Raw genomic sequence first — 25,731 nt, forward strand, 5'->3', positions numbered from 1 at the left:
CAATGTTAATTGCATTAGTCTTATCCTACCAAAAAAAAAAAAAAAAAGATAACTAAACATTTCTGAAACCAACCAGAAAGCCAAATTTCAGCAAGACTATGGATATGGAAGAAAGATAATTGAATTACATGATAGTTCCAAATTAAATGTCACTAAGCAAATAAAAACTAAAGATATGAGACAGTTAAAGAATCACTCATCCCATTCCCAATTTAAAAGCAATTTTGAGAAAATTACCAAACCACTAGACACATACTTCAAAACACTTTTTCTAATATATAAACACAAACGTGAACTTTCTGCTATAGAAATTCAGTATTAAACGTCACTGAAAAACAGACTGCCTCTTTTAGATGAAATTATATACTTGTTGAATAAGCTTTTAAGAAATGAGAAACTACTTTTGTTAATTACCATAAATAACTTCAACATTACTCCACACTAAAAGTGTAAAACAGATGTCTTATTTGCTCATAAAGTTGGCCAACACATAAAGACAATTCTAAGCTTTATATATTTTTTTTAATTTCGGTCATGTCTGACCTTTAGTTTCCAGGCTGTGGAACAGAGGTCTTAAAAGCATCCATGAAGATCAAAATACCGAATTATGAATATACGCAATATGTAACTAAGCACTTCCAATCAGTGTATATATAAATACTGTTCAGGTTATATACAATATAGTTCAGAGCATATTGTTTTTAGTTAATGATTAAAGCTAAGCAGACACTGAGAAGAAATGGCTTAAGGGTGAGCACACTAGTTTTATGTCCTGTTACTAGCTTAAATTTCAGGGAGAAGCATTCCCTCACCCAGCCCTGAGTGAAGAGAAAGGGAAACTTTGTGTCCTGTTTGGATTTGAGAATAAATAGTGGCACTCATTTATTAAAAGAATCTTCAGGAACTCCAAATTTATAAGAAAAGCAAAATGACTGAATGGAATTTCAACTGGGATTAAACACATCCAGGGTTATGCACTAAACTTTAACTGATGTTCATAAAATTGTATCTTCATAAATTGGCAAATACCTTTGAGATGAACAATGTTTTCTATATAATTCATCATTCAGTGGCAACTTTGGAAGCTATGATAATTAAAATGCCATTTCATCATAATTACTAAACATTAGTCAAAACAAGGCTGTAAATGTTAAAGATCTATAAAACATAAAATAAGGATGATACATGGATCAGCCCTGTGCATAATCCATTAGGTTTCGTATTTAAAAACTGAAGGCTCTTTGGTACAATGAAAGAAACTGAATCCCTGCAAACCCATTCTAAACAATGATCTAATATACCATAACCCTACTGATAGGCTGCAGTGATGATTAGGACAGCTATCACTGTTTCTATACAAGGGAGAAATGAGAATTAAAAGTCCCTCCACCCTGCACAAGAAAAGCACAACAGTGCAAAAGTGCAATAAACTCCCTCACAGACCAACGACATCGCCTGACTTCTCCACATAAAGATCTTACAGCAGGACATCCTAAAAACTCAGTGTTGGTATCGTGATTATGGTCTGGGAAAACTTATCTTCACTGATACCCCAGCAAACAGAGCCAGGAAGACATAGTCACACTTTCCATCTTCCCGAGGCAGGTGGGGAAAGAGCAGCACAAAACCCTCACTGTATGACCAGTCCATGAGGAACCGCATTGTGGGAATCAAGCGAGCAGCTCGAGCACGTCCAGATTCCATCCAAAGTTTCCAACACAAGTAGCCCAAAAGCAAACTTCAAGAATAGTTTCATAGTGCTGAAGTGAATCTCATCGTAATAAAACCCCGCGTCTCTCTAACTGCCACTGGATGGTTCATTAAGAGACTAAAACCCCCTGATCCCAAATAAACACTTTCTAATGCGTTAATCTCGACTAGACATAATAAGCAAATGGCAGCATCACGTGAAAGAATCAAGAAGTAAGATTACTTCAAAGTTTTGAGTATTATTCAGAATGCCAGACAGTGATCTGCAAACCCATTTGTATTTTAACTGAAATTTAAATTACTTTCTACTAGTCCAACAGAGTCCATATGCATATAACTGGATTCTCCTACCAGCGTATTTCAAGTATGCAAGTTCGCATACTCCCACAGGCAAATATGGCATCAGTGCTACGTTCTTCCAAATGGGATCAGCCAAAACCAAAACAAAAATCCCATCCTTAGGAAATTTTTCAGAAGTTGGAGTAGACTTTGTGCAGTCAAATTTAACCAGCTTTCCACTGCACATATAAAAATGAAACCATCTTCCTTCTACAAGGTACTTTTGTAAAATTAAGTATTTAATTTCAGAACAAGCAGTGGAAACATGCACAGAAAATGCCTGTAACAAGCCCATGCATAGCTGTCCTTTGACTTAAATACTGATTTTTAGAAGCAATTCTTAGTACTTACTACATGACAATTCATGAAGAAAAGATCATTATTCTTCATTCTCATTCTGAAAATTAATACTGGATAAGGCCATGCTAAAGACTGCTGACTTTTGAAGGACTTACGTTAGGAGAGTTCATCTGCATGCCACATTACAAGAACAACTACCAACCCATTTCTAAACTCTAGTATCTATGCAGAACATACATACACTAGTATATATGCTCCAAAGACACCATTCGTTTTCCCAGGGAAGTACATTTTTTAGGATTCTTACACTACCACACCTGAAACTCAACATCCGTGTAAGAAAGTTGTTTTACAAGTTATTTATTTAATTAGGTTATCAGACAGGTTCTGGCTGAGTCAAGTAACAAATAACTGTTTATAGTTATTAGACTATAATATTAGACCCAAGTACTTCATAAAACCAAACACACCAATGCCTTATTTTTCTCTGTAAGCTCCTTTTCTCAGCCAGCTAGTGAGAGGTCACTTCCCAAATGCCTTCTCTACAACTCGAGATCTCAGTCTGCATCTTTACATGGCTGAGATCAATTTTAGCAAATTCTTTGCCATTAAGCTTCTATTTCTGGCAGCTTCATGGGCAAGTGCTTACAACACAGAGCCTGCCAAGGCATGCCAAGACAGAGACACAGCAAGCACTGTTCTATAACATATTCTGTGTGTCAGCCCTACAGCTATACAGTGAAAGCATTGTCCAGACAACAATCCAAGCAGCGAGCTCTCCAGCCTGGCACAGACTGCTCCATAGACCTTTACCTACAGAACAATTCCAGGGATGCCCAGCCATTGCGACACACCACCACTTCCACGCGTCCCAAACAGTAACCATGCAAAATACGCCACACCAGTTACAGCTGGCGTTCCAAGCAGCACTCTCCCTTCTTCTGGGAAAAAATGAATAACTTCTGTATTCCCAAGGGAACAGAGACCCGCTTCATTCCCAGCTAGAGAAGATGGTAACCAGCTAATAAAAGCTGCAACAACAGTAATAGTGTTACATTAGAGACACTTGCAAACTCTCTTTCCTCTGTATCAGTAGCTGCAGGTCAAGCTCTCTTCCTCTGTGGCCACAGGTCCAAGCTCACCTGTGTCTGACTGTGAGCCTTCACCCTACAGGGTCTCTGCCATCTGACTGCTTAGGAATGTCTTATAAAACCCTCTATTTTAGCCCTACTCTTCTCCTATTATGTACGTACTTCTTAATTCCTCTGGTTTGGTTATTTCTTTTGCACTTCCAACTCAAGAAAATCACCGAGTCAATGCAAGCACTGGTTTTCATGTTTCAGCTCTTCCTTATCACCAAAAGATAAGCAGTTTCTTGATAAGACTCTCAACAGTCCTTCCCAACGAGCAGAAGGAGTCCCTTTGGCAAAGCCTGGTACTTCTTTTTTGCCCTCCGTGTTGAGCAGTAAGTATCTGCAACTCACCTTGTTCAACAAAGACCCAGATAAAGACAGAACTAGGAACCAAATGCGTCTCTTGATGACAGCACAGAGCATTACCCTCTACATAACCTACTCATCACAGGCCAGTCTGATGTGACCACGAGCCAACACTGCCGTTAAAAAAGCAACTTCTCACCTTTTGCCAGTCACCTATTCTCTTTCTTCATCCCATGCCAGCACAACCATTTGCAAAACGACGTAGAAAAGCAGATCAGGGGACTTGTCTGCTTGAATAATAATGGAGAATGAATGGGAAGGTTTCTCAAGTGATTCAAATCCTGATCTGGCATGTTTCCGGACATAAAATCAAACAGGAAAGACTTCAGTGGCAGCATTCGCTTAAGTACCCCAAAATTATTTCCTCAGAGATCAGGGAAGTCTTATGCAATTGAAATAAAAACCTCTTTCTGTTTGCACAAGGCAGCCTGCTAAATGGATGATCAAAGAAATTCAGCCCCTCAATGTTTCAGTAGCAAACATCACTCCCCTAACTACCAGGTACAAGAGAAATTATTGTGAAAAATTCTGCTGAGGGGGGAAGGAGAAGCCTGTGCACCAAAGTTTCCATAGCAATGCATGCTAAAGGCCTTGGACATGAATCATTCTCATACAAAAGCTGTTACAACAGCCGCAAGATAAACTTTCCCTGCATTTACTGTACATATATGAGATGCAAACAATAGAGCAACAAATAAATCATCAACTTGAAAAGTGCAGTAGATGAACTAACTTCACTAAAGATCACATAAAGAGAGATTACATTTCATCAGGTATTTTTCTTTATCAGTGATCATAATACCCAAGTGCTTTCAAGATTAAGGAAAATAAAACTACAAAAGGAAGGTAAGCATGCTAGATAGGCTAGAGTAAGGATGGATTAAAATAGAAGAGACAGGGCTTTTTACTTTGTTCAGTGGGACCAAATCTACAACTTGCAGACATTTATCACAGAATCACAGAAATTCACACTGACAGGAATGTCAGGAGACCATTTAATTCCTTGAGTTATAATTTCATCTTACTTCAGGGAAAGACAATCAGTCAGTCATGACAGATGTTTACCTCATCTGTTACTTAAAACACTCTGGTGAAATGAGAAGACTTTTCTTGACATCTAATGTAAGTCTTTCTGGATACAATTTTAGTCCATACCTTTTCTCCTATATGAAACGTCCTTCGAAACTCATGGGGAACTTCTTGTACCAGACACAACTGGGATAAACTGGATCCATGTGTGTATTCACCTGCACATTTCAGCTTCTGAAAGTTGTGGTTGCTTGAGAAGTGACCACACAAAACTTCAAATACTCTTCAGCCCACATTAAAAGCCACAACTATTGTTGTGTCGATCAATATGGTACTCTTCATCTACAATTAAAGTATCAATATAATTATCAAATGTCCACTGTCTCCTCACAAGGTACGTGACAATAATCCGTGCCCACCAAAACATGTATCCCACTTTCCCAGTTTCCATTCTTTTCAAAAGAAAACTCCTCATAGGTAGGTACCAGCAAAAGGAAGGGTGACAATGAAGCATCTCATCATTCATTTTCAGAACCTGCTGAATGCATGCATTCAGTTTGAGGGCCCCATCTCAGCAGACAGTCAATTCTTTCAAAGGGAACCAGAAAAAAAAAAAAGACGACCCCCCCCCACCCCCCAAATCCCAACAACCAACTTTTGCTGGAAATCTGCTGCTAAATGACAAAATCAAGGATGGAAAAAGTTCCCGCCTGCCCCTCCTCCAAGGGTTTTATATATTTTAAAAGCTATTTAATGTGTTTATTACATCAGTGATTGCTATAGCAATAGAAAAACAGAAAGTCGAGAAATACTAGTTGGTAAATTCAAGACAAGTTGAAGAGTATTTTGCAACTCACTTCCCCTGCCGCACCCCTGGTTTTTGGAGCTATCGGCTGTAGGCAGAAATCAACCTTCACCTTCACACTACTGCAATGACCCTTTGCATCCAGTTTCTTTTGATCACGCAAGAGTACGCCACTCACGAGGAAAACGTTTTCTTGAATCTGCTTGTCTGATATTTCACAAACATTCTACTATTTCATTCCTTAAAATAAGAGAGAATATAGATCAGGATAATTTATTGCTAAGAGCAATTCATTTTTGATGCTACAGTGCAAGGCATTCGTGAGCTATCACTATAGCATCATTTATTAAGACAAGCAAATCAAATTCCGGGACGCCAGAGCAAAGCCCTAGGGCACATGAAAGAAGAGCACCGCCATGTACATGAAGATCAATTACAGTTAATAGCGCAAATATTCATTTTGGTTGGGGGGCGGACTCACTCTGTAGGTAAAACCAATAGCACTTTTTTCCTTTACTGGATTCCAGGTCAAGGGTATAAATAAAAAGCCTCTTTCAATTGCCTTACATGTGCAAGATATATACATATTTAAGAGCCTCCATTAGGCTTGCTGCCAAACCAAAGTTAAACCTGAGTGTAACAGTTAAAGGTATAATTTTAAGCGTGAAGTCATGGCACCCACAGCTGTAAACATATCTCAACACTATTCCATTCTTTAGTGTGATTCATAGGAAAAACAAGCAAATTGCTATAGCTTCACTTACGTTAAAGGAATAACTTGTTTTCTAAAGTAAGTTTAAAATTTCAGCTCATTGTCACGTGCAGATAAGGTCTGCTAAGTCTGAGTAATTTATGGAAATGTGGATCAATCAGAAAAAAAAAGTTAAAGCAAGTCTGAAATGAAAAACAGAGTAATTTGAGATGTCCACTAAACTCAGATTTTCCTATGCAGACTTGGTTAGGGTTCAGGCAGGCATTTCAAAGTTGTAACCAGAGAATAATGCTGCTGTTTATCAGACACAGGGCTCAGAACACCGTTCTCACACTATTAGATACCAAATTTATATATATATTTACACATCCAACTAAAAAACCCAATTCCCTCTTCTACTCTTTCCAGAAAGCTGCCTTCCTAAAACTCTCACCCCAAAACTAAATGCCAAGCTCCTAACTAAGTTGCTAAGAGAAAACACTCCTCTTAGCTCACTTTGAGAAGAATCTGAAGTATACAGCCAGTAAGGCATCAGGAGAGACAATCTTGCAAAAAAACCATTTTCTGTTAAAAGCATTATCTGAGCTACCCTTTTAGTTCACCTCACTGTTTGCCAGCAGAACAAAGAATTACATGTTTCAGTGTTTAAGAATTACAGTAACTGGAAGATTTCCAGATTTCACATTCATCTTGGAGCACTCACTTCCCTGCAGGAATGGGAGCACAACTTCCAGTCCCTGCATGGAAGCATAAGAATACCTTACTCATGCAAACAAGCATTATTTCCAACTAACATAGAACAGTGTCCCTGTATCTCAAAAGCACCCTCAGCCCCTGACCTCCCCACCGCTCTGGGGGAACCACACTAAACAGGATAAAGTTGTCTGTCCCCATAAGCCCTGTGAGCACCCATGCACTTTTGTAACACCCAGCTCTCCAGATACCTTGGCTACAGCTGCATGGCCCTACCACAGTGTAACATCTTGGGGCACTGACCATCCATTAACGAGACTGTCAAGTAAACCCCAGCATCATTAACATGTAAAGGTATTCTGTGCGGTACAAGAAGTAGCCATACTGCATTTGCAAGGGCCAAACTACTGGTATGTTAAAAAACATGTTTCATGAGAATAAGAAAAAACGAGATGACTCATTTGCTGAACTAAGTAGTTGTCTTGTCTGTAATGGTCTTCATAGTTTATCAACTCACAGATGACTTCAGTGTGCTGCAGAGGATAGATTCACGTTTTGCTGTAGTACCATATAAATTGCCAAACAAAAATATGAATATAATGTTTTTGTGCAAGAATTAAGATCCGCAAGTATCAGAACAAGATGTAAATATATAACGATGAAAATATACATAAATATATGCATGAGATGTCTGACAAAGCAAGAAGGTTGCGGCTTAGCCACAAGAATGAACTGACCGCATAGGAAGACTTTCCTCGGCTGGAAAACTGTTGCCACCTTCCACAAATAATCCAAGACAGGACTGGAAGGAGCAAGAAGAGAGGAAGTCAAATCCAGATCTATTACGCACAATCCTTTCTCGCCAGAGCCACAAGCATATTTCTTTATGTAAATTTTCAGATTCCAACAGACCAGCGAACTCTGCAAAGGTCAGTCCAATATTTAGCCTACCCCAAAGCTTTGCTGAAACAGCTCTTCTATCTAAATTACCACTTTCAACTGTATGAATTTTCCAAAAATAGACCTTTTTACATCAGAAAAAAAGGCAAATCAAGGGAGTGGTTACTGTAATTTAAATCTACAGAGTACCACTGTGCAAGCTGTCTGCAGTTTTATGCTAGACAGCCTCATCCTGACCCAAACAACATTGTGCTTTCAGGAAGGGCCATTTGGAAACGTCAGTGGTTACCCCTGGTGCAGGAAAGTTTTCTACAATTTTGACAGCTAAGACCTTTTTGGTTATAAAGGTATTGATTCATATCCCAGTCATACATGCAACGCCGAGTTTTCAGTCACTTGGCAGTACAGTTCTGCACTAGATAGAAGGCTGCTTAGTGCTAAGTTTCATTTTAAGGCACTTATTCTAGTTACAGGAAGAAGATAAAAACTTCCCCAAAGTCACCTTAGGCTCCCATCTATGTTTTGATCTCTGCAAGCCTTTTTCTACTTAACAGGAAAGCTTGTTAACAATGACTATAATCACCTAAACCACGAGGATGCTCCCTGCTTCCAGTTTACAATAAAATACATTTACTGCTTGAAGAACGAGTACAAGTCTCTTCTGCAGAAGAATCCCCCGTCCAAGCTATATAGTGAGATATCTACAACCTAACGGTTACTGCTGCCAGCCACAGCACAGTCAAGTGCAGGTTCCACGTGGGCTCAGCGTGGGTATTTTGCTCTTACAGGAGCAGGAAGATCTGTTCCGAGCAGGGTTAGAAGCCGCTGCAGTGAAAATGCTGACAAGCAATTTTTATTATGACTCAACACTGTTAACACAGCTACTACAGGACAAGTTATTACTGTCAGCCAACAGCACCTCAGAGGACTCTAAGTCGTAACTAAAAGTTGTCCAAGCTGATAAAACATGGGAGTTTTCATTATTTGGAATTAAATATTTGTCCCAATCTTCACTGCTGCTCCATCTGGACCAAGGAGACAGTGGTGAGCAAATATATCATCTCTGTCTCATAATTAAGAGATTCATATTTACTTTGCAAGCTATTGCCAAACAATTAATGTATCACCTCTGACAATAATAAGTCCTGTAAGAGTGTCTTATGCATATACGCACACAAAATTATGTTTTCACTAAACAAAAGAAACAAACAAAACCCCACCCAAACCCCAAACGCAGCCTTCTCTCCCACGTATTCCCAGAGCACCAAAATAAGCTCATGTAATTGGTCATACTGGACTAGCCTTACTTTTGAGTACTTTAAAACTGTACCACTCAGAATTTTAAGTTGTTCTAAACTTCAAAAAGTGGGTGACAGTAAAACTTCAGCTCCACACTTCAAGAACAACAAAAAGCTTCTTGGGTCTGTAGTAGACTGAAAGCTCTAAACCAGTATCAGATTACTTTGGCAGGCACACACTCAAAAGCCAAACACCTAAGGTGAATCAATCTATTCTGCAAACATACAAATATGATCAAAACTCATACTGATATAAGCAAAAAGTGTCATTGTTCTTCCTGATAATACAAGAAAAAAGTGCTAGTGGGGACAAATGAGCTTCAAGTGGGTCAAGGAACTATCAGCAGTTGAACTCGGAAAATTTGAGGTATGTTTAATTTTTTCATTGAAGCAAAAGCACTGACTGAAAATAACACTCCTCCTACTTTCCAATGTAAGTGATAAGCAATGAGTTTAAAACATAAAAAAAAAGAAACCCTTACATGTAGTTACAATGAAAAGTTTTAAGTAAAATCTCACACCACGTTTTCTGTAATATTGTAATGATAATATTTCATGGTTCCAGTACTTCATTCGTAGAGGAATAATGCACCGCTGTTTACAAAACCAGATGTATAATCCTAATAAAATAAAAAAAAATAAATCCAAACAGCAACATATTTTGCTTTTTAAAAAGCAAATGCAAGGGAACTTCTTTACAAAGAATAAACTCCTTTAAACAAAAAAAGACAGTTATCATTAGGATCTACATTACCAGTATGTCAAACAGCAGCTTTTTGCTGCTGAATGGATCCCACCCAGAGAGAACGCACAAAGCCGTATTTGAACACACAACGTTACAACTGAGGTGGTGGAGGGGGGAAATTAAGCTTAAAACTAGGATTTTGCTGCTGTTCTGATGTAAGTCATTGACTCCCTATTAACTCAAGTTAAAATTCTCACACCCACAAGCACAAGACACACTTCACAGTCTCTTAATCAGAGGGAAAGAATGGCTATTTTATTTAGTACAGAAATAAAACAGAAACAAGTGAAGCCACACATATTTATTACAGAAAAAGAATTTCTGAGTATAAAGCACTAAAATGATACACTACAAAGAAATATAGACCATCAATGCAGCATGTTTCCAAGGTACCTGTGACAAAGGCTCAGTGACTCAGGGTAGCATGACGCTAGGAAACAGAACTTCAGCTTAAACTGTTAGTAGGGCACTAAATGCATATACACAGACTCAAATGCAATTAACTTGTTAAAACTGCATATGATTTAGTACAGAAGTCAATTAAGGTTTTACATTATGAGCATTATGATTTTCCCATACTGCCAAGCCTACTAATACTAGTATTTTGGATAGACACTTATGAAGTCACATTTTTCCTGAGGTGTTCTCTTGTCTTCATTTCTCTTCTTTTTAATCCTATTTTGTAAGGGCAAACAATAAATACAGCACAGGAAGGAGAGAGGACTAATAAGGGGGAAGGCAGACACTGGTATTTAAGTGTGAATTTAGCTTTAGTGCGAGCAGAATTATCAGCCTGTCACTGGAACAAGTGCAGAAGAGAGCTTCTAAGATGACTAGGAGAGGTAAGGACTCAGTTTATTTAGCCCAGAAAAATACACGGTAAGGGGAGAAGCGGGCACACAAGCAAAAGGAAACACCAAATGGGGGAACTATGAGATTAAAATGACCTAAAAATCGTGTTACTAGCAAAAGGGGAATTCACATTCTTTCCCAACACCTAACGGTAAACTGATCCAGTTTAACAATTTTCTCCCCTCAAATCCAAGTTCATTTTCAGATTACCATCTCTATAGTCACACAAACACTAGCGACAGCAAGAGACAGCAGTTCTTCCACTTTCGTGCACTGTGCTTTCAGGGCGGGGAAAACCAAAACCCAAACAACACGAAAAAACAAACAGACCCGTTCCAAATGTATTAGCCAGTATACTCTTTTCAGTCCTGAGAAACAAGAAAAGGAAGGAGAACGTGTCCTACTGCTCTTTTGTACTCACTTATTCTGAACAGTAGAGGTTTAATGAAACGATAATGTTCAGACAGATTATTAGAGGCATCTCACATGCTGAGCCTCTGAACGTTGCCATGCTTAGTAACACCAAACTTTCCTAACAGCAGCTGACTCGTCTTCAATATTGCACCACGTAGAACTTTTGGACAAATAGAAGTATGAGGCTTCATGTACTGGACCAAGTGAAATTTATATTTGATCAGTATCAAATTACACCCACCTGAACATTTAACTAGTTTTATCAGATATTGTCATTTCGTTATGTACCATTCTTCTTCTACAAACAAAGAACTGAAACATGCACACCAAACCCAGTGTCAGACAACACAGAGGGTGAGTCTGTAATATTTCTGCAAGCCCAGGGGTAACTAGGTTCAAAAGCTACTAGAAATCCCAAATGAAACCAAAAATATTATTTTTACTGGACAAAACATTTGCCTGTTAAAAAGCAAACTTCTATGTAAAGGCATCAAGATAACATCACACAGGAAAGTAAGTTCTCTCCTATTCACAGGTCATCCATTAATTTGCAATAGTCATCCTAAATATACAACCAACACTCTGTAGCAAAAGGACTCAAGATGATAACTTCTGTTCACATCTCCCTCTTAGTGTAACATTAATTTTATTTCATGAATTCAAGTTGCATTTATTTAATGGGCGTTGTACACTAGACAAACTGGCACACATCAGAGCAGTGATCCACTTCTTAAAAAAAATGTTTTTACTTAGGTATTCATTAAATGTTACAGCAGAGTCAGATTAAATCTTCGCAAACAGTACTCTAACCCAGACAGAAGTTTAATCTAGCACTGCTAGGAGCACCTGCATTAAATTTTTCAGGTGTTATTACAAATCGTGACACTTCCAACCACATGGATAGAAAGGAAAACTCATAAATACAAGTCAGGTGAACTTCCATTTTCCCCATCTTTAACGGAATTGCTTTGAAAAGTGCAAACTACCACTTTTGTATGAATCCTGAAGCCTGCTGAAACAATAGTCTTGAATTTTTACATTAACTTAAAATAATTTCCCTAAGGACTAGGGAATTAATAGCTCAATACTTTTAAGAAAGATACAGAACCACTAGACTTGATAGCTATATCCATGTACCAGCAGGCTTAGAATGACTTAATATATGCCTGTCATCTAGGAGCTACTATAAAACAAACACGGTGTGGTTTTGAAGACATGCTGCTGATGCTATAGTAGAGGACAGCTTTCCAGGAAATTTGACATGCTAGAAGCCTACATACCAATCCTTCAGCATCTATTTTGATTCACACTTTCATGCAATATATGTAGTAAATAACAAAATACAAATTAAAAGTGAGTGACCAGATTTAAGCATTTCAAATAAACAAAATAGTCTTTTGAACTCACCAACAGTCTCATGCCATCATGACGCACACAAGTAAAAGTATTTGTGGAGAGGAGCGCTATCTTACTAGACCAGCCAATATACAACTGGAGAGATATTAAGCTTTTCAATACATAAATATAAGAGGTTTTGAAACCCTCAAGGGGTACATAAACCACCTACGTATCAGTTAGTTTAAAAAACTGCCTCTCACCACAAATATATATATCATCTTATCAACAATATTAGAAAATTGGTATAGTAACTAACTAAAATTGGAAAATATAAAGTTTTCCTGCTTGAGGGGAGAAAAAAAAAAAGTGCAGAGCTAAAGATACTCAAAATGTATTAAGAAAATGAAAAGGGGATGTCAAAGTTCCCTAAGCAACTGGAAACTGGTAAGGGGGAAAAATACACCTCAGCTGCAAATGTAATTTTTTAGCAATCAGTATTGCTGAAATTTGGAATTTCAAAACACATTAGCATATTTGCATAAGACTTTTGTTCTAGCTGTTCAAGTTTCAAGCTAGGCAGCCAGGATACTTTTTTACACCCTTGATTATAGAGAATACTGCTTTAAAACAACTCATATAAAACACAAGTCTAGCTCTCTACAAAGTTATTTCAGTTAAACACATTTAATTCATTTAACTTTCAGAACTTTCTTGAGGTTTTCCCCCATACACTTAACAATGTATCTGGGAATGCCTTAAAAGCATTACGTACAACCCAAGTTTTCTTCCCCAAATCTGATATTGTACCTATAACATTCTTCTATTTTCTGAATCCAGGAACTTCTTAATACAGATAGAGGACAATTTTCTACTAATCAACCCATCTCAATCAAAAAGTCTACTTTTATTTCTAGCCAGAATGTAAACACCCAAAGCCTTAGAAACATTACAAATATATTTCTTATGTCTCCCATAACCATTCCTTCCTTCCTTTCTAATTTGGCACCTCTGCTCGGTTTCATCCCTGCTCTGGATTCCCATGTCTCAAAGCCACCTACAAAAATACTACAGAGGTAAATCCTCCCAATACCCTTCAGTAATCCTCAGAGTTACTTTAAGCAACAGACCAGTCTGAAAATACCAGAGTCCCCTGGGAAGCCAGACATTACATGCTGTTGTACTGCATTTATATTGCTGCTGATATTTCTTGCTCAGGAACAAAATACTTTCCTGGAAAAGGTTCTGTAGTGAACATCCAGATGTTTAACCTTCCTAAAAATAACCAAGTTCACCCTTGGAACGCTCTTTTAATCCCAGAGCACCCTACAGGCAAAAGCACTCACATCAGAACTAGAGGAAGATAAAACTAAACTCCAACAAAAGTTAAACTCAGAAAAACCTAGTAGCAAGATGACAAAGTTGACTCCAACATATTACCATTTTTTGTTGATTGTTGGATTAAGTATTATACATAAGCCACCTACTAAATTTAGACATAATTCACATTCAGTTTGTCACTTTGCTTTGATTCCTGTAACTAAAACCTATTCTATTTTGAATCCATAATAATATCAAAATGCTATTTCACTTTCACAGTGTTATTCAGATTTGAATGTACAGAGTGATGAACAAAGTAAAACCAATAATTAAAAATATCGCTTAATCATCCTTAATATTTTATTTGAAAACTACTTTTACATAAGAAGTAAAGCACAGTAAGGATGTAGCTACCATAAATAGCTACCATAAATTTTAAAATGTTTTTAAAACACCATTTCATTACAGCTTGGTGTTTGGGGGACTTTTTAAGTTAAGATTTTATGCATGAGCAACTGCATCTTGTATTTTTGAAACAAAAAAAGAGAAAATTATCTTAATTAATGTGTAAGTGATTAACTTTCATCACCCATGCATAAAGTTGCAAATCAAATACTACAATCAGAGACAGAAAAGTAAATTAAATACATTTCATTCACAGACATAAATTCCAAAAGTTTATAGAAACAAAGACACAGAATGCAGAAGAAATGTGCTACTGCTTCTGGATGTTCAAAAAGTAATTTTAATATTTGAAGTTTATAAGTAGCATCTAGCTGGAACAAACTCATGCTCTGTGTGTTAAATTATTAAGGGGGGGGGGGGGAAATCAGCTCTGCTCAAATTCATCCCAAGCTAGGCAAAAAGCCCCAAACACAACACTCTGGAAAGTGTGATTTCATTCTACAGACAAGTACTAATACCGACTGTACAGCCATTTAACTGTCACTTTTGCAATTTTCACACACTGGCAACTATGCAAAAGCCTCTGGTTGAGAAACAGGAAAGAGCTTCGGAATTTATCTCTATTAAATATTATTCTTCTCCAGATTCCAACAGTGAAGATCCAAGTGACTGCTTGAGGCTTACATCAGAGATCCCAGCTTGTCCAGACCAGATTTTTGTCAAGCCCAGCAAATGAAGGCTAGAATGATGCTGTTCCAGGGGTGGACTAAAGCATGGCTAAAGGAGCTTCCCCAAGCACAGGCACAAACCACAGCTGAAGTCCCATGTCACTGTATCTGGAAAGAAGTGCATGCCACCCTGGGAATGAGCAGAGGCTGATGACAAGGCATAAGCTGCTCTAACACTTCACAGGAAGCAAAGCGCAGGATTAAGCCGTTTAAAATCAAAACAGGACAAAGTTTAAGACATTTTTCCTGCCTGTTTCATTACCTATATTTTAAGGCCATTCTAAAACGAGGTATCTGAAATGCAAGAAAAAGCTAATAATTATGTAAAAGAAACAAAGTTGGGTGACATCTTAATGTGAGAAAGTGACAAAAAAGTGACAGACATGATTTCTGGAAGAAAAACTGAAGAGAACTTTTCTTTATTCAAGACTTAACACTGTTTTGTCCAAATGTTTTCCTCTAATCTCTCCAGAAATTACTATAACAGTACAACTCTTGGAAAGCACGTTTTCAACCGCAAACTGGTTCTAAAAATACTAAACACATACGGAGTCATGCTCATGGCACACATCTTATGGCAAGGGGTCACATTTATTTGTGATACTGCAGGAGATACTTAGGGAATTGCATTTGTGCAAGTCGGAGCGAAGTTTTCAGATAGCAACTAGTACTTGTTGACACCTCAGCAGATGAATAGGAACACTTCCCTTTTTTTTCAACTGTTGTGCGTTTTACAAATTTTAGATGTTTAGTCAAATGGTGTTGTAGCAAATGGATACAGAGGTTATTCAAGTCCTCCTACCTAGGGCATCTGAAGCACTTCATTTATAAGACCATGCTCTCTATGCTGTCAGTGCAGAGGCACGCTTCTACTGAGGGTTTGCAGTTATCTGCTGGTCTCCCCATTCAGTTCAGGTATTTATGCAGTCCTAAATTTGGAATTTAAAATTAAGATCATGTGAACAATCACCCCATAATTTCTGAAGCAGATATGAATAAGAATTCAACAATCTACATATATTTTGTTGTATAGTTGGTATTTTCCTTCTCTGATGAATAACTTATTGTGAGGGTAAGAAACATATGAATTGACGCTAGTATGATTTTGGAAAACTACATATAAAATATATACAATCCAAAATAGTTTTCACCCAATTCAGCTCATGATGAAGCCAGTCTTCATTCTTTTCTCTTTCAACAGCTCTCACTTATTCTGTTCACCTAAGCAACCCTGTGGGAAACCACAGACATTACTAAATATTAGGAACTCTGTGGAAGGCAAATGCTGGATTTGATCAGGAATGTGATGACAAAGAGTTTGCTGTAGGGTTCTTTCATGTTTTAGAAAGCCAGTTTGCTTTTAGAGGGAGAATGGCATAGATTCCAGAGACATAACCATCTATATGAAATCTTGTTGCACAAAACAGAAAATAACAGCCACAATGTCTGCTCTCCTGGGAACGAAGGAGGATAAATATCTAATCACATAGGTCCTTGACAAAGGAAAACAGTATTTTTTAATTTTTTTTTAAGACGACTAGAAAAGCACTTTCTCTTTTAACATTAGGCATCTCACTATCTCCTGCAGTACATGTGCAATGGGCAGCACTACCCAGTTACAGACACACAGCGCAGTATGAACTACCAATGGAGACACATCTTTCACTCAAATGTCATCGGTAATGTTGATGTGTTTAATCTTTTTTATTAAACAAGAATTACTAATAATTTTTTCTTAAGAGAGGGAAGAGTATACAAATTATCCACCACAAGTCAGACAAGATGGAATTTAATTCATATTACTTTTAACAGGAGCAAAAGAGGCAGAAGTAGCCTATCTGGCTTGTGACACGCAGTCACAACATACCACAGAACTATGATTAGTTTTGGAGTCTCCAGTGTTAGATGTGGATGACGAAGACACTACCATCAGTTTTCTTCAGTGTTGATATTTCCCAGATGTTTCACACATACGTTAATTAGGCCTCCTAATGTCTCTTTGAACTCCAACCAACACTGAAATAGTCTTCTCGATTTATTACCTACTTCCCAGACTCTGCAACAGCTTCCCATTCACTTCACAATTACAAAGACGGTTCCTTTTGCTTTCCGAGACCTGTGTGAGAAACTCTGCCAAGCATGAAACTGCCAGTTATTCAGGGAACTCGTGGCCTTCCAGTTTCAGGCCCTCTTAAACAGGGGGGTCTCTCCCAATGTGTGTTTCTCTGGTGGAACATAAACCAAGTTCAGGACACAATGTTTCTCTTAACCACATCCCTCCATATGCACCAGACAAAACAAGGCTCTTTGAAATATGTGGCTCTTGCCTTCTACCTTCAGTAGACAGATACCATACATCAGAAGGTTATATATTTTCATTTGTAAACTGTGAGCTGCCTTAGCAGTAACCGTTCCATAAATTTATAAGACAAATAAATTATAAGTAGGCTGTATTCTTTCCCTGCCCATCTTTCTGTGCAATTCTAACAGCGTCCTAATCAGCAGCATGAATTATTTGCTGTGGTAGTATGGAAATAATCAAAGCACAGAATGATGATTTCCCTGAAAGTTCACACAGAAGACACTGGCTAGAGATACACCACCTGAGACATTATTAGCAAAAGACAAAAATATAAGCATCTCTACCCTGTCTAAGCCCAGACTATTGCACAAGTGAAAAATTCCTTTACAAAACACAAGACAGCTATATGAATGCTATGATGCTCCTCATGGTGAGCTATGAGAAATGTAAGCAACTGAGCATGTCCTAGCACATCCGTGACAGTCACCTAACTTAATGTTTACACAGTTGTCACAGGCAAGTTGTAGCAAAACAGTAGTGTCTGTAGCATTTGATTACAGACTTCCGATGCCATGGCATAAGCCATTCAATAGAAATTATTTTCTTTCAAGAAGTTAAATAATTATGAACTCCTAAAATAAACAAACAAACCCCCCCCATCCAAGTGAATGCCCCAAAGTATAGAAGCTCTTCCTAAAGTCTGTGTATACAGGTTATTTAATTTAAAATAAACTTAAGTTTAGTGCTTCCAGATTCACTCAGTCTTTCCCCAGAACAGTTTGGAATAGTAGAGTGTCACTACAAAAGACAGCTCAAGTTTCTGGCATCTTAAGCCAGAGGATGTTCTAGAACAGCAGAAATATTTTTCTTCATGATTAGCAAATAAACCAAACAATCTGAAGTGTCAGAATAAACAAATAAGCCAGAAAAAGCATCACAGAATTGCCCAGAGCTAACTGTCCATACAGACAAGTTTAATGACTAGTTACATGGAATTTCTTTTTAAGGAGAGTCCTTTAACAGTTAATATTGTGATTTTTTTTGCTAATATTAATGATCTGTAACACTGCTTATATTTTCTAAGAAACAAGCACTTTACAGTAATGAGTCCAAGAAGTGATATAACAAATATTTTCAACTCCAGCATACGCAATGCAAAGCTGCTATTTAGACAAAATGCCAGACTAATGGCTACATCCCAGATTGAACAGACCCAGATTCAGGAACACATACCAGCTCATAACTCCCATTTCAACTATAGACATGGAGTATGTCTTAGTGTGAAAATTACACTCGGTACAGAACACAATGGCTTGTTAACAAGCAAAGCAGGTAACTGATTACCTTGCCATTAAACTCTGCTGAGAACACGGACTTCCCATTCTCTCTTAATGTCATGAAAACAACAACACAGATCTTAAATCCGACCAACAGAGTTACATAGTTTCTCAGTTGCTCTCTTCACATTTTCTACTTGAGAGGGTTTTTTTAACTTTCTAGTAGGGAAAGCATAGCTTGGCGAGGCAGCAAGGAGGTTTTGTAGCCGATTTAAAACAGAGCAACACCTTAAGAGGAATTAGGAACCACACTGCTAATCACATGGCAGCAGAAATACAACACGTTTCTCGAACCTTACCCAGCACACCTTCACATTCATGTCATCTTTCTTCCCGGGGAGAGAGGGCCCCAACTTGACACAGGTTAATCACTTTCTTAATTGCAAAATGAAAAGCAAGTTCTGGTACATCTCTGGTACATTTCTACCATAATAAAAAGATTGGAAAAAAATTACTTTTGTTATGAAAATGGCAAATGGTATTACAGAGTTGTGCTGGATTTTTATTACCATTTGGATCTATGTTCCCCACTTGCCACGTATCAGAAATGGGGGTAAGGGCATCTTGAAGTTTAGTAACACAAGAATTAAAATATATATTAAAAAAAAGGAAAGGAGGAAAAAAGCTTAGTTACAAACATGCTAAAAATTTAACTGAGTACCACCCACCATCAAGAAAACATCCACTTAGCATTGATTTCTAAAAAGTATCTCGACATATGATACAGCAAAGACATTTTTAGGTATAAAACATCTACTACTCAAAGCAAACTTTGTTTCCAAAGTAAGAGCACTATGAAGTTCTATTATTTGGGCATTTTGTGAAGTCGCTGTCCTGAGGTGTCTACAACCTTAAAAAAATCTAAATACTTGCTTAATTTTAGTGTTGAATAGCTTGCATGGAAAAAATATGGGACATCGCTCCCCTGATAAGGCACCATACTTTCTAAGAATCATGAGTTCACATCATTCCTACATCTATTTTTAAATTCTTTCCTTTGTTCCTCTCTCTCACACAAATTGCCAGCAAAGAATTAATAAGCCAGAGAAATGGAGAATAATTTGGGTCTCTTCAGATGATTGGGGGCATTATTCAGTGTCCGGAGGGGTCAGGAGCTTCTGTTATCTTACTCCAACAAACAGGTCTAAATTTTGAAAGACTATGGCACTGCAGCCTTTCCAAATTAATCATATAGATCCTATTAAAAAATTGTCATGGAGTTCTGGAACCCTGTTCATCCAAAGCTATCCATTTCCTATGCAGTACCAAGATAAAGGCTATTCAACAGCAAGTTTCCTAATACCACAGAAAAAATCCATTACAAAAAGCTTCCAATAAACTATAAACAGTAAATTCAAGGCTACTATTAGTAACAAAGGATAACAAATTTTCACACTTTACCATAATGAAAGGAAACTATATTAGTGTTTTCCAGAACCAAAGCAGTAAGTTATTTGAACAAGGCTTCAGACAATTCAGTCTGTAACAAAAGAAAACACAGCCTGTCCTCTAGTAATGCAATTCAGCCTCATCCCAGACACTGTCAGTCATCCAAGTCCAGAAATGGCATTCTTCCGAATAAGGTGGTTCAAGATAAATATATGACTAATAGCTCAACTTCACCTTTCTCCTCTTACAGCCATATTACCCGAGTACCAGACATCCTCTGAAGATCCAGGGCTGCATCTAGTGTGTAACTGAGCCAATGCGCACCATCCCAGCCATATTTATCAATATTCAATCATACGCAGAATATTATGGTTGTCATGGTGCCAGCAAGCAGTTAAAAAAGGGCAATGACAACAGAAAACAGATTACTTGTGGCAGAAAGAGAAGACTCTCAGGATATCCATGGAAATTTCTGTATATCTGTTAGCTTGCAATATTCTGCAAGAGAAAACCCAGCATAAAGGGCAGAGCCCCACACCAACACTGCTGTGCTGAGACTGCCCTTCAGCCCATTCAGGCAAGTGCAGATTTTGCATGGCCATCGTGGTCAGATGCTTGCCAAGGTGTCTTAATTGTGTGAACTGAGGCGACTGCTCAGTTTGCTACACCAAGAGCTAACCAACTGAAAAAGCACAAATAATCCAGCACTAGAGACACGACAAGCTGTCTCGCCTCTGAGGACCTAATAACGAACTTCACCTTGTAAATCTTATTGTAAAGCACTGTAAGATAAATATGTCATCATTTTGGCAGCTGTGCTTGGACAGGAAACAACACACTGAGGAAAAAGAATACCTAAATATTTAAGACAATAAATCTTAACAAATCTGTAATCTGACTTCTTACGGGACACAGTCAGGTAACCAACTAAAACAAAGAAGTTCAGATCAGAGTAAGAGAAGTATCTCCATCTGAAGCACCACAGAGAACACCACACAGAAAAAGTACAGCAGGTTTCCTAACAAGCAAGCACACAAAGGAATACTCAATGCTATATTTGACCCCATCCAGGAGCCAAAACCAGAAGATGAAGTCAATCCTCTTCTATGCGTACAGTTTCACTCAAGACACATACATTATACTGGACAGTCCATCATGAGTGGCCTAACTCTCTCACAAAGTATTAGCTAAAACCATTCTGTGCATATACTGGTTTTAACTTACTTTCCTCATGGCCAACTCCATCCTTTATCATCGGGCTGTCACCAGCCAAGCTCCTCATCTTGCACAAGCATGCTGAGGCTGTAATCAAAGCTTCACTGCAGGAGAGCAAACTGCCCCAACCACTATAAAGTCTGTGCCCAGTTCTGGACTTTGTAACTGTCGACACATCTAGATCCAGCAGTACAGATGTTCTACTGCTAATATAGTTGTAACTATCCGGAATATAATACTCGCTGGAGCCAAGGCCTAATGAAAGAGGTGTTTATTCACATTCATAAAGTTTCTTTCTGTAAATGATAGAGCTGATCAAGTAGAGCAGAACTCTGATGGGAGAACATGCTGCAAATCCCACCTCTTTGGTAAGCCACTGCCTCCTTGTAAAGGAAATGCAACAACTGAAGCTTCACAATGGTTCAGAGACCAGGAAAGTGCAAGAATACTTGTACTAGAACCATACAACTGGTTTATCTGTGAGATACAGATGTTTTGGTAACAAGTGCTACAGAAAAGCTTAACATGTACATATGCAGGCACTACTGGGAAGAATTAATTAAATTAAATCCTACAACAGGTCCCAGGAACATATCCTAGAGATCCCAGGATCTCTATCTTTTCCCACAACTAAGCATCATCACTTTGTAGTTTACACAGATAGATTCAAAAATGCAGCCGGACAAACTGATGGAAGAATGCTCACCTAAGATGTAGTGTACAAAGACACTATGAAGCCCTCTCAGCTGTGGAGGATATCGATCTGACTGCTGCATTGCTTCCTAGACAAAATACATCTTTCCACCCCACTACAAAAAATATTTTTTCTCATTTCCAGGTTTAACTTGCACAGTGATTCCTGTACTTAACTTAAAAATATGCAGAATATCTTGATTCTATTTTTTTTTTAAGATATCAAACTGTAGTCAGCTCTCTAATCAGAAAAAAAGATTGTTTGTTTTTATCACTAAAGTCAGAAAAGAGGATGTTATCTCATCTATATTGACTCTATTGTTGACCTAAAAAAACAAAAGAAAACCACACCTCATACCTTTGACACTTAGGCCAGTATTTTATTGATTATGTGCTTGGAAATCCAAAGTCTTTCTAGCAATGTATTCAGAAGTCAGATCAAAAAATAAAACTAATGACTAATAGTTTAATCAAAGCATTTAACAACCAGGTCTTACAATCAACAAGCCAAAACCAAAGTCAAATTGATCAATATGACCTTGTCATACAGAAAGAGCAGCTCTGAGTGCTATTGATGAGTTGACTTACACAATACAGGATTATGATATATATTTTGTACCATGCCTGGGTACAATTAAACACTATTTTCATTAAAAAATCCACAAAAGAATGAGTTAACACCATCAGCACCAAACTACGAATCTTCAGTGACAATGTTGAAAGTACATTCCTGAATGAGTCAAAGCTATAGAGTCTGTCTAGCCAGAGTTAAGCAGCTTTCATGGTGCTGGGTCTGTATCAAGACAAAATAACATCAGATGATGGCTGGTGAGATTCTGAAGCGAACATGACTATTCACAACTGCATGAAGTGAAGACAGGGGATTCAGCTGGCATGAAAATACAAAATACAGCCCATCAAAACAGGCACCCTGTTTTTGCTGCCTCCAATTAAGAGAGGCAAATTCAAAAAAAAGGTCTTGACAGTAACACAGGTGCCCACTGTACAGATAAACACACTGCTTACACAGGAGAAGCTGTCCTGTGATAGACTGGACAGGGACTGATCTCTGCCTTACAACCTCTGCGTGCAAGAGAAGGCACGGTACATTAATACGCTTGAGTGTCAGGCTTAAGGTAGCGGTTTCAGTTCCAGGTGCAAAAATCAGGCAGCACAAGAACAGATGGAGGCTGTTTTTAAGAAATTCTAACCCAGATATCTCAAAAACCTTTGTGACAACAACAAAAAGGCAGGAACATTCTTTAGAGAGAGTGCTTTGGGATTCTTATGAAACTTCTTCCAGTAAAGCACCCTGCAGAGAAGTATTTCTGGTTTATGGCAGACTTTTTTCATCTTTTGATTTAACTTTAAGGTAGCTCTTTTTTATGTTCCATCTGCAAAAATATAAAAAAAATAAAGAGAAAGATAACTAGCTGGAAAACTAACATTGGGGTTCTTGTAAGGCACTTAAGTACGATAAAGAGGTTCTTTCTGTTCTGTACCATCTGTAACTGCTTACAGCTGCATTTGCTTTAGAAATTGTCAATTTAGCAGAAAATTTAAAAAAAAGTCCAGCTCTTCACTACTTAGCTTTAAAGTTTCCTTTTTTGAGAGAAAGAAAAAAAGCTCTTTAAACTATTTTCAACACAAAGCTTAATTAGATTCCACTCTTCATGTTCAAAACCCTACAGAGATCATAATATTCCCCACGAGAGCTTTCAGCCCTTTGTGATAACTTCTCAGGGCAGCTATTCAAGTGAAGGTATAGGATCAGCCACCTTGAGAAAAGAGTTCAGAGAGCAGATAATCTTTCCTCTGGCAAACAAACCATGAATCCGAACTTCTAAAAAGGACCAGAATGACCTTGTGCCATCAAACCTAGAAAGCAAGACACAGTCATACCTCACTTCACCCATCTGCAATACAGGCTACAGAAATCCATATAATCCAGCTCTGTTTGCCTCCTGCTATTTCACCAACCTCACCTTTAGCTAACAGTCACCTGGAAAATGGACTTCCCATTGACTAAATAAGTCAAAGTCACACTACACCTATTTTATCTTGCCAAATGGGTCTGACACAGATGACGGGGAGATAAATCACAACTGTAGCCTTGAAAGTGGTAAATTTATACTAGTAAAAATAGTCCTTTGTATAACAATATACCATTAAGCTTTGGTCTTATATGTCCAGCATATCTGTACTAACAGCTAGTTGATCCTAATTACAATAATTATTCAGAATTCATTGTTGAATTTCTAGCCACTACAAAAGTTTCCAAATAAATTTAAATCAAGTTTTAAATTGGAGCTAGCTATCCAACAGAAGAAAGGATGGCAGATTGCTAAGTGCCAGACACCAGAACTAACAATGCAGCAGAGAGCCGTAACTCAGCTGCTGTGCTCACCTCTGTCCTGCTAATCGTACCACCGCAGACCTCAATCATTTTGTGATTCTCACTCTTGCCCAAGCTACACTATCTCAAGTGGAGTAAGAGGAATTTATTAATCCAAGTAACTACTGAAAGTAAAATAAATCCTGAGGATATACACTTGCTACTAACTTAACCTGCGTGGAGAACTCCCCTGCCAACTATCTGTGCACCACTGGTGTAGATACAGGTGCACCAAATTTACATGCTGAGACCACCTGATTTTTTGTACCACCTGAAACTCAGCTGCACCATGAATCCATCTGTCCGGTGCTTTTGCTATTCTAGCATGAAGTTGCTATTTGGGGTACTACTGACATGAGAAAATGGTGTAAGCAAAGAGTTCCCAAACTTCTGTAATTCAGTGGAACACTATCAATTCTTAACATTTCTATTGATCTCTGTAAACTTCCGACACACTTTTAAAGTTATTTAAAATTATGTATCATTGCAAATCTACTTGAAGTTATCTTCTGGCTAGTTATCAGATGAACAAAAGGATTTTTTAAAGATACCTCTGTCCAAAAACAGCAGAGTCCATAGGAACGAACACGAAAATTTGGGCTTTTGAGACCCAAAGTTGCAAGCAGAAAAGCACTGACTGGGTAGAACTAATCAGTAACACAAGAGGACTGGAGGGGGCTTGGATCTAAAAGCCAGTAGTTCACACTGCACAGCACTTTTTTTTTTTTTTTTCTTTTAGCAGCTGGACTGAAGAATAATCTAGGTTCAAGCCTATTCCTGCAGGTAAGCTTGCCAACTCATGCCTAAAGTTACAGACTGTGTGTGTGAACAGAGGGTGGAACCCCCTGGGTCTCCTCCTGCTTCCCCCACACTACCTCAGTCATGGAGATGCCTGCAGAAGTGTGGCTAAAGCGTAAAAAGGGAAGAGAATCATTTCAGAGTCTTCAGCTACATACCCATGCTGCATGGGAAAATACTTTCTTGGGTCAAAAGCCTATGAACTAGCTACAGGAAGTAAAGGGAGAACATCCAAACCTGACAACACAAAAGAAAATACTGTTATCAGAAGGAAGGAGGAGAGAAGAAATGAGAGTCAAACACCATCATTTTCCTTTCAGATTCCACTGGTTAGGGAAAATGCTACCATATATAAACTGTAAGATATGATTATATCTCTCCAACTTCTACATGGGCAACTTCAGTAATAAGGGAGGCATCTTAAGCACAAGATTGTACAATAGAGAATAATTTTCTTAGCGTGCTCTTCTCTACTTTAGGACACTGGCTGTGATGATTTTAAAGAACTTCTGTTCTGA

At 38.0% G+C, this 25,731-nt stretch overlaps 1 protein-coding gene across 7 annotated transcripts in view; it reads right to left on the reverse strand.

The window, feature by feature from the left end:
* SPPL3 (signal peptide peptidase like 3) overlaps window positions 1–25,731 on the reverse strand; it is a 62,186-nt gene that overhangs the window by 28,905 nt on the left and 7,550 nt on the right. The window contains exon 1 of one of the 7 annotated variants that reach the window (XM_054844637.1): window positions 5,004–5,021. The exons of the other annotated variants lie outside the window; for them this stretch is intronic. The gene's annotated coding sequence lies outside the window, so the exon portion shown is untranslated. Of the gene's footprint in view, window positions 1–5,003; window positions 5,022–25,731 lie in introns of those variants that run through there. 7 annotated transcript variants of the gene reach the window in all.

Source organism: Grus americana, chromosome 16 (assembly GCF_028858705.1).
Source record: "Grus americana isolate bGruAme1 chromosome 16, bGruAme1.mat, whole genome shotgun sequence".
Lineage (NCBI taxonomy): Eukaryota > Metazoa > Chordata > Aves > Gruiformes > Gruidae > Grus > Grus americana.